The 10,786-nt window shown below is 42.3% G+C and overlaps 1 non-coding gene across 1 annotated transcript; it reads left to right on the top strand.

Moving 5' to 3' along the window:
* Positions 1–10,355: 10,355 nt before the first annotated feature.
* Positions 10,356–10,462, top strand: LOC130464479 (small nucleolar RNA R71). Its single transcript, XR_008924888.1, has one exon. It is a non-coding gene; the product is annotated as a small nucleolar RNA R71 (small nucleolar RNA).
* The last annotated feature ends 324 nt before the right edge of the window (positions 10,463–10,786 follow it).

The raw sequence follows: 10,786 nt of genomic DNA, 5'->3' as shown, positions 1-10,786 counted from the left end.
CAATGCCCCTTCTTCTTGCAGTAGAAGCATTCGGATTCAGAAGTGGGTTGACTGACCTTCCTCTTTACAGATTTGGCGCCAGTTTGCTGACAGGCTAAATCGCACTCCTATCAAAGATAAACCTAACGTTCACCAACTAAAAATATAGCAAGGGAAGCAGGGATCGTATCCACAGGGAAACAATGTTCTTTCTACTATTAATCGGCAATTCTAGACTATTGGGAAACAAGAATATGGATTGATTTGTATAATATAACTAGGACGATAATAAAATAGGAAAAAATCAGATATTAAAAGGTCTAGGGCATAGGTTCACCGATGAACAACATTCCAGGATGACAACAATCGATAATAATCAATAAAACAGTTAATTAGACTAGCGTGCTCTCTCGAATCGATACTAATCATAGACTTAGAATTAACGGGCTCTCGCTACGTATTAACCCCAATTCCACCTATTGACACAAGCCTAAACATCAAATTGCATCTCTCGAATCTTAATTTGATATTGCGAAACTAATACAATCAAACCTGCGCAAATCTAATTGCAAAGTAAATAGGAGCAATCAATAGGAATTAACAGCTAAACCAACAATCAACAACAATTAATCATCCCTTCATATTCGTTCATGGATTCCCAAAACCCTATAAAATCAACTACTCACACATATTTAAATTAAACCAAGTAAACATATTAAATAAAAGCATGATTGAAATTGAATAATAAAATAAGGAATAAGGTAATACCTCAAACGAAGAACGAAACGATTAGCTGAAAGTTTGAATCTTTAATTAATTAAAAGTTGAGTTCTTGGAGAAATAAAAATTGAAGTTTTAAGCTAAGCAATCATAATAATAAGTTCGGAGAGGAGATCCCGTACAAAAAAAACACTAAATATATATATAAGCCTCCCCTTAATCCCACGGAGTAACTAAGCAAAAGAAGACGCAAAGGGGCCGAAAACCGGGCACCCCGGTTTCCAGAAACCGGCCGGTTTTCGGCCCAGTCAGGTGCCTCAAAAGTAACAGGTAGCGAAAACCGGGGCCACAGGTTTCTCCAAACCTGCCGGTTTCGCACTTAAGATAGATTTCCTTCAATTCTCAAAACCTGCCGGTTTCCGAAAACCGGGGCCACAGGTTTTGAGCTCAAGCTGACGCAATTGCCTTGAGTTTGAACTTGAGGCCTAGGTCCAACTCCTTTGGGCCAAGTTTGACGCTCGTGGCCCCTTTGAAGCTAGCTAGATCATCCCGCAATGCTCCGGGATCCGTGTAGTCATCCAAGAGTGATAAGAAACAGGCCTCCAAAGATCAATTATCATCAAAAACAGCACTGCAACTAACAGACACTACACCACACACATTAGCACTAAAATAGGCTCCGAAGAGCTCAAATGAGATGAAAAGTGCATACGGGACGGGGGTAAAAACTATATAAAATATGAGTATATCAAACTCCCCCAAGCTAAAACCTTTGCTTGTCCCTAAGCAAAAAGCATCAATGAGACATAAACGATTAACTCACCCCAAAATCTATGCAAAAAGATTGGTGATAAAACAAGAGTCAAATCAAGGCAAGCAATTATCATGACCGAAATCTCTAATCCCCACAGTCACACATCAAACCGATACAAAGCTCAAGCAAGGCTCACAAGACATACGTATAAAATCAAGATTGGGCCTCACCAAGTGAATCACTCCTCTCGTTATGTGGCGGGCTAAGCGAGCCAATTGTGGCCCGTTCACTCACCTTCCCATTATGAGCATGCATACTACCGAATGAGTAGTCGCCCCTCCCAACTCACAACACTAGTGTGTTTGAAGGTTCTCCTAAACACTCAACCTACACCGGAGTCGACTCGAAATGCGCATATGCTCTTTGGCCCTTGATAAACGACTATCTTCAACCTATTGTTATACACACATTGCACGATGATCAAAAAGGTCTTTATATAGGCTTGTAACGTTGGCCGGGTATAAACAAGGGGTAAGGAATATTCTGGATATGTGAGTAATAAAGTCTAACTTGGGGAGCAAAAACAACCAATGATACCAAAGAAATCATCTCCGGAAATTAACTCATCAATAACCAAAACATTACCATAAGGGAGGAAGTATCCAATATATTTCATAGTATGAACCAACTTCTATCCTTTTCCTTGCTTTTCTAATACTATAAAATGAATGACATATTTTTTGTTTTTTTTTTTTTATTTTTTTTTATTTTTTTTTTTTTTTCTTTTTTTTTTTTTTTGTTTTTTTTTGTTTTTTTTTTTTTTTTTTGTATATAACGACGAAAATAAACAACTAGATATGTACAAACTACAATACCCGTAACCATAAACTTTTAGGTGTCAACTAATGAATACACCTCTTTCTTTGCTAACTTCCCAAGTACATGGAAACACCACCTTGAGTAACATAGGCCTTCAAAGCCAACCATCTCAATCAAAATAAGCCAATACTAATAAGTGATAGCTCCCCCAAGCTAGACTCGGGATAAGTAACCAACGGGGTTAATAAGGGCTATTTTGTGGAGTTAAATGAAGAAAACGGTCAAGGCTAAAACTGGGAAAGAAAAAGCAGGAACATATGTATCTAAGATCGTCTGAAAGCTTCCTAAAGAATGGCCTTTCATCATGCGCAAAGTGCAAGTGTGTTAAGCATACTAACAGTCGAAAACCAAAAACTCAGATCAATGCAACACCAGGAATTAAGCACTCTGAAAAAAAATCAAGGCTCAAGACCTCACAGCTAACCACAATCCAGCATTATACATATGAAAAGTGGGACAAAGTTGACCTTTGACAAGAGTCAATACAACTGTAGTTCATACATCAAACAGTCAATCCAATATGCTCACCTGTCTTATCAGCTTGAATCATCAAAATACAATTTCGAACCAAAGGGGCACAGGAAATTAATTGTCTAAATCTCATTGATCAACACGTATTTTTGAATTTTTAATTTTTTTTTTTTTTTTTTTTTTTTTTTTTTTTTTTTTTTGTTAAAGCAAAAATTATCAAAGCATAAACTATCCTAAAGAAGCAAGCAAATACACACACACAATAATAGAAAAGAGGAATGGAAAGACATACCAATATGTACAAGAAGCAAATACCCCCCCAAGCTAAATCGGACAATGTCCTCATTGGCTCAAAGGGGTACGGAATCATCACCAATATCATCATCATCACCATTATCATCGCCCCCCACCTGTCCACCACTCGGACCCGCACCGGAACTCCCTTGCCCACCATCATGGGCAAATCGACTCGCCATGTTGCTCTCAAAATGATCAAACCGCCTCTCGAAGTGACTCTCAAGCCGGTCAAATCGGCCCCATAATTGACTCTGAAATTGATTGAAATGGGAGGTGAGAGCCTCTTGGTTAACCTCGAGTTGCCGGAATCTAGCATATATGATCTCTGGGTCTAGGGGGCCGGGCTCACCAGGCTGGCCTGCAGCCCGTGCTGCATCTCTGAAATAGGCCTGCTCATGTATAGGTTGCTGAACAGGAACATGCTCAGCAGGGATGTCATAAAGATAGCTAGCCTGATCAGGGATAAAAGCTGTGAGAGCAGTATTAGGTAGTGTGAAAAGAGGCCTCCCATTAAACATCCATTGAATCTCTCCAGGCACTAGACTATGGTTTAAGGGCCTAATCCACCCTTGCCTCTCCATGTAGAGAAGAGTCATGGCATTACCACCCTCAACATGCCCAGTCTCTGGCTGAACAAAATTTGCCACACTCATTGCTAGGTGTGTGATCATGCCTCCTAACACAATGGGACGGGTGGATGACTGCTTCCCGAGAGCCTGAAAATGTAGAGCCATGTGGTGGGCTACATTGATCTTGTAAGAATTGGCTCCCCTATACACCCAACTTCCCAAAATCATCAACTCAGCACTCCGGACATTATTAGGCTCAAATCTCCCAAAGAAAGTCAACCCGAAAAAACCGTTGGCCTACCCTAAGCAAGGGGTGTTGAAAGGAAGTGGCATGGAGATGTTGCAAATCCTCTTTTATCTCCCCTGTTAAAGCGGTCCACAATTCCAAAACATTATAGGGAGCGGGGGGTTCCTTAGGTCCACCTACATTCATACCATACACTCGGGCAAAATCTCTCATAGACATGCGGTAATTCTGATTGAACATTCGGAAAGAAACATGCGTAATTTCACTACCACGCCCTTTTTCGACATTGAAACTACTCAAACATTCAAGGGTGAGACGTGCATAGGTTTTTCGACCACAAATATCATACATTCTACCTATGCCAGCATGTTGAAACAGTTTTTTCAATTCTTTATCAATCCCTAACTTGTTCAGACTTTCCTTATGTAACCAACGAGTGGGATGGATGGGTTTACCTTTGAGTAGCTTAAACCGGCGTTGTTGATCGTAGGACTCGAACACCACATCCGGGTAAGTTGTGTCTTGCTCAAGCTGCACTTCGGGAGGTGGTGAAGGTACCCTACTCGTACTTGCCTCTGCCCTTGACCTTTTAGTTGGTGCCATTGATGTATTCTCAAGCTTTTTGGGTGGAGTTCCTCTTTCAAGAATATGAATGAAAAACAAGGAATTGATACTAAGAGATGAAAGAGGGAAGGATGGGGATGATTTTGATGTAAGAAACTTGTAATTTGGTGGAGTAATGGAGGTGGTATGAGGATTTGAAGAGTTAGGGTTTTGAGGTTTAATGGAGTTTTGGGGAAAAATTTGAGGAAGAAGATGAATTGAGAAAGTTAGAACCGTGGGAAACTGCTACTGCTGCTGCTGCTATTCTGTTTCTGAATTTTCCCGAAAACCGGCCGGTTTCCCAAAACCTGCCGGTTTTCGCGAAAAGGTAAACATCCTGGTATACGCGAAACCGGCCGGTTTCGCTAAACCTGCCTCCCAGGTTTTCGCAAATTCTCTGCTTTGGGTTCCGAAAACCGGGCGCCCAGGTTCTCACAAACCGGCCGGTTTTCGGTACTTGCAATTAATCTTGTTCCACGCGAAACTGGCCGGTTTGTGGAAACTTGCCTCCCCGGTTTTCGCGAATTTCTCTTTACTTTCCTTCAACTTTTTTTTCCTCGGACGCTGATTTCTTGGTTGCATACGGAACCGGCAGGTTTTGAGGAAACCGGCCGGTTTTCGCTGAAAATTTCCCCTAACGACCAAGCACCTCAAAAAAAAATTCTAAGGCATGAATATGATGCTAAGTTCGTAACCGGCAGGTTTCCACGAACCGGCCGGTTTTCCTCGCCTTCTAAAACGCCCATCATCCTTCAAATTTCTCACATTTGGTATAAAAATCTGCACATTACACAAACGACCAAGTGGTAAAATGTCACTCTCCTCACCTCTCTAAAGCTATAGAATCGAAACTAAAAACACAAGGTAGACAGTACAAAAATCAAACTTATACTACTTAAAGCGATTTAATACGGGTTGCCTCCCGCAAAGCGCTGGTTTTTTTTTTCTAGGTCCCGCTCGACCTTGTTACCTTGAATATGCAGTTTATGAGGCGGAGGGATTGAGGTGATGGACCTCAACCACTCCTACTGTAGCCCCATCATGGTACAACTTCAGACGTTGCCCGTTGACCTTGAATCGTTCACCATTCTCATTCTCTACTTCAACAGACCCAAACTTGCTTACCATAGTCACAGTGAACGGCCCAGACCACCTAGACCTAAGTTTTCCAGGAAATAACTTAAGCCTAGAGTTAAAAAGTAGAACCTTGTCGCCCACCGCGAACTCTCTATGCAAAATGTGATTGTCGTGCCACTTCTTGGTCTTTTCCTTGTAAATTCGGGCACTATCATAGGCTTGTAGTCGGAATTCATCGAGCTCACCTAATTGAAGTAACCGCTTCTCACCGGCTAGCTTTGCATCCATGTTGAGCTGTTTGATTGCCCAATAAGCCTTGTACTCCATTTCTACTGGTAAGTGGCACGCCTTGCCATACACCAACCGATACGGGGAGGTACCAATAGGTGTCTTAAAGGCGGTTCTGTATGCCCATAGAGTATCATCTAGCTTATCGCTCCAATCCTTCCTAGACTTTGCCACCACTTTCTCAAGGATAGATTTGATCTCTCGGTTGGAGACCTCAACTTGACCACTCGTCTGAGGGTGGTAGGCTAGTCCAGTGCGGTGATAAACTCCATACTTGCGCAGGAGCGCGTCCAGATGCTTCTCATGGAAGTGTGACCCTCCATCACTGATCAAAGCGCGCGGAACCCCAAATCTAGGAAAAATGATCTTCTTGAACAGGGAGATGACTGTCTTAGCATCGTTAGTAGGTGAGGCAACGGCTTCCACCCACTTTGACACATAATCTACAGCAACAAGGATATACAAGTTACCCTTGGACGATGGGAATGGTCCCATATAATCAATTCCCCACACATCGAAAATCTCAACCTCAAGGATCCCGTTCTGTGGCATCTCATACCTCCTCGAAATAGTGCCGGCCCTCTGGCACGCATCACAAGCCATAATAAAAGCCTGTGCATCCTTGAACATAGTAGGCCAATAAAAACCACATTGTGACAGCTTAGCGTTTGTTTTAGACGGTCCATGGTGACCACCATAAGGTGAAGAATGACACCTACTGATAACACCTTGAACTTCCCATTCTGGAATACAACGCTTGTATAACCCTTCAGCAGTCTCACGAAACAAATAAGGGTCGTCCCAAAAGTAGAACCGGACATCATGTAGGAATTTCTTCTTCTGTTGATATGAAAGATCAGCCGGAAGAATTCTACCTACAATGTAGTTAGCAAAATCTGCGAACCATGGTGACTGACTGGCAAGTGCAAGTAAATGATCATCCGGAAATGAATCATCAATCGGTGTAGATCCCTTACCATCGTCATACCTCAATCTGGACAAGTGATCTGCGACCACATTCTCAGCCCCTTTCTTATCGCGGATTTCTAGATCGAACTCCTGTAGCAGTAGTATCCATCGAATAAGCCTAGGCTTGGCTTCCTTCTTAGAGAGCAGATACTTAAGGGCCGCATGGTCAGTATAGACTATTACCTTGGATCCAATCAGATAGGTGCGAAATTTATCCAAGGCATAGACTATAGCTAGAAGCTCTTTCTCAGTAGTTGCATAATTAACTTGAGCTTCATCCAAGGTCTTACTTGCATAATAGATGGCATGTAAGACCTTCTCCTTTCTCTGACCCAGCACTGCCCCAACTGCATAATCACTTGCATCACACATTATCTCAAACGGAATATCCCATTCGGGAGAACGGATGATGGGAGCCGAAATCAGTGCCTGTTTAATCCTGTCAAAGGCTTCAAGACAAGCATCAGTAAACACAAACGGGGCATCCTTGAGAAGGAGCTGGGTAAGTGGTTTAACAATTTTAGAGAAATCCTTGATAAAGCGGCGATAAAACCCCGCATGACCAAGAAAACTTCTAACACCCTTCACATTAACTGGAGGGGGTAATTGTTCAATCACTTGGACCTTAGCTCGATCCACCTGAATGCCCTTATCAGATATCAAATGTCCCAAAACCACCCCTTCAGTAACCATGAAATGACACTTTTCCCAGTTCAAGACTAAATTGCACTCTTCACATCTTTTCAAAACTTTAGTCAGATTTAGCAAGCAAGAATCAAAAGAAGTACCATAGACGCTAAAATCATCCATAAACACTTCCATGATAGACTCAATAAAATCAGAAAAAATACTCATCATGCAACGTTGGAAAGTAGCAGGCGCATTGCACAGACCAAAAGGCATCCTACGATATGCAAAGGTACCATAGGGGCAGGTGAAGGTGGTCTTTTCCTGGTCGTCTGGATGTATGGGAATTTGAAAGAAACCAGAATAACCATCCAGATAACAGAAAAACTTGTGACATGCTAGCCTTTCTAACATTTGATCAATGAAGGGAAGGGGAAAATGGTCCTTTTTAGTAGCAACATTAAGACGCCTATAATCAATGCACATGCGCCAACCTGTGACTACCCTAGTTGGTATCAACTCATTTTTTTCATTTCTCACCACAGTTGTCCCCCCTTTCTTAGGCACTACCTGAACGGGACTCACCCACTTAGAATCAGACACAGCATACACTATACCCGCATCAAGCAATTTCATAACTTCAGCTTTTACAACATCTTGCATGACAGGGTTCAAACGACGCTGGGGTTGAATGCATGGTTTATGATTTTCATCTAGATGTATCCTATGCATACAAAAGTCAGGGCTAATACCCTTTAAATCATCAATACTGTACCCGATGGCCTTTTTGTGCCTTTTCAACACAATAAGAAGTTGGGATAGCTGGCCTGCATCAAGTGCAGTACTGACGATCACAAGGCAAAGTTGTTCATTATCTAAAAACGCATACTTAAGGTTAGCAGGAAGAGGTTTAAGTTCGGGTTTCTTTACCTCTTTAACAGAACAAACCGGCCGAACTAACCTCTTCAATTTGATGCCCTCCGGCTCAGATTCTCCACCATTAAGAGCCAACTCCAGAGGATCCACATCAGCACTCCAAGAACTGCTATCACCTGCAGAAGACTCACAACAAAGCACTGCCTCCAAAGGGTCTCTTTTGAGAACTTGGGAGACGTTATCACGAGTAATAAAATCGACTACATCTATGCGATAACATTGTTCCTCCTCTAGCATGGGACTTTTTAAGGCACTATTCAGATTAAAAGTCACCTTATCATCCCCAACAGACAATGTCAATTTCCCACTTTTAACATCAATTACCGCCCCCGCCGTATGAAGGAAGGGTCTACCTAAGATTATGGGAATTTGAGAATCCTCCTGCATGTCTAATACTACAAAGTCCACAGGTATATAGAATTTACCTACTCTAACAGGGACGTCCTCTAAAACACCTAAGGGGTATTTGACAGAACGGTCGGCCATTTGTAGAGTGATATTGGTAACCTTAAGCTCACCCATATTCAGTTTAGTACAGACAGACAAAGGCATGACAGACACACTAGCACCTAGATCACATAAAGCTTTATCAATAAATACGGTGCCAATGTTACATGGGATGGAAAAACTCCCGGGGTCCTTAAGTTTAGGTGGAGACTTGTTTTGCAAATAAGCACTACATTCCTCAGTGAAAGCTACAGTCTCTACCTCACAAAAGGCACGTTTTCTGGTCAAAATATCCTTCATGAATTTAGCATAAGCAGGAACTTGTAAAATTAACTCCGTAAAAGGAACCGTTACCTGCAAATTTTTGACCACTTCCAAGAATCTGCCAAACTGCTTGTCTAGCTTATTCTTGAGTTGTCGGTTTGGGAAGGGGAGTGCAATAGGTGGTACTTGTATATCCGCTCCCTTCTTAACCGCAGTTGTAGCCTCATTTTCATTGACTATCTTTTCAGCTGGTTCCTTTTCACCCATAACTATCTTCGGGATTTCCTCACTGACCAGATCACTAGCAGACACCCCGGAATCAACCTCAACCGGCATAGAAGGACCATCATAATCCCTACCACTCCTCAATGTAATTGCATTAGCAGACTCCCTATTTTCGGGCTGTGAAGGAAGTTGGCCTGGTGGCCTCCCTGCAATAGTAGTAGCCATCTGTGCCAGCTGTGTATCAATGATCTTGTTATGAGCAGTAAGAGCATCGATTTTTGCATCCTTTTCACTTAGAGATTTTTGCATTTGTAGCATCATGTTTCTCATCTCTACTAGCATAGGGTCAGGCTGTGTGGCTTGAGGTTGTGGTTGTGGGGGTGATGTGTGTTGTCTAGAGAACCCAGGTGGCCCACTAGACTGTTGGTTGTAGTTGTTTCGGGGTTGGTAAGATTGTTGGTGTGGGGGTTGATATGGTTGTGGTGGTGGATGTTGAACTTGGTGAGGGTTTTGGATGTTGTTGCTTCTGTAGGAAAGCAGAGGGTTATTTTTGTAGCCCTCATTGTAAGAGTTGGAGAATGGGTTGTTTTGTTTGTAGGATTGAAAAGCATTACATTGTTCAATAGAGCTTCTACATTCCTGTGCATAATGACCAGACATTCCACAACTTTCACAAATAGTAGTAGGTTGGGCACTCATAGCAGCTACACTAACAGGTTGGGCAGATTGAGCATTGGCCGCTTGCATATTATCGAATTTATAATGTAAAGCAGTCAATTGGGCAGTTAATTGTTCAATAGAATTTAAATCATGCTTACCACCCCTCTTAGATAGACCTCTAGGATTTCCATACTGGGCATTGTGAGTGGCTATCTCCTCAATCACCTCCATAGCTCTAGGCACCTCAAGTTGCATAAACCTCCCACTGGCAGCTGAATCCAACAAACATCTAGACTCATTGCCCAGACCATTATAAAATTGCTGAATCAAGAACCAATCTTCCAAACCATGGTGCGGGCATTCTCTTTGCAAATCCTTGAATCTCTCCCAAACCTCGAACAAACTCTCATCCGCTTGTTGTGAGATACCTAATATCTGACCCCTCAGACGAGCCGTTTTCTCAGGTGGAAAATATTTAACATAAAAAGCAAGAGCCAAGGATTCCCAATTATTGATTTTCAAAGCCGCCCGATTCAACCCATTAATCCACAGTTTAGCTTTCCCACTCAAAGAGAATGGGAAAAGTATCTCCATAGTCTGCTCCGGAGTCAATCCCTTTTGCTTGATGGTGGAGCAATATTGGATAAAGGACTGAATGTGAAGATTCGGATCTTCACCTGGTTCCCCACCGTACTGGCGTCTCTCGATCATGTTAATCAATGCGGGCTCAATCTTGAAGGTCTCAGCTGCAATAGAAGGCATGATCGCCTTTGG

This window comes from Spinacia oleracea, chromosome 6 (genome assembly GCF_020520425.1).
Source record: "Spinacia oleracea cultivar Varoflay chromosome 6, BTI_SOV_V1, whole genome shotgun sequence".
Taxonomy (NCBI): Eukaryota; Viridiplantae; Streptophyta; class Magnoliopsida; order Caryophyllales; family Amaranthaceae; genus Spinacia; species Spinacia oleracea.
This window is presented reverse-complemented; position numbering and strand designations above follow the sequence as displayed.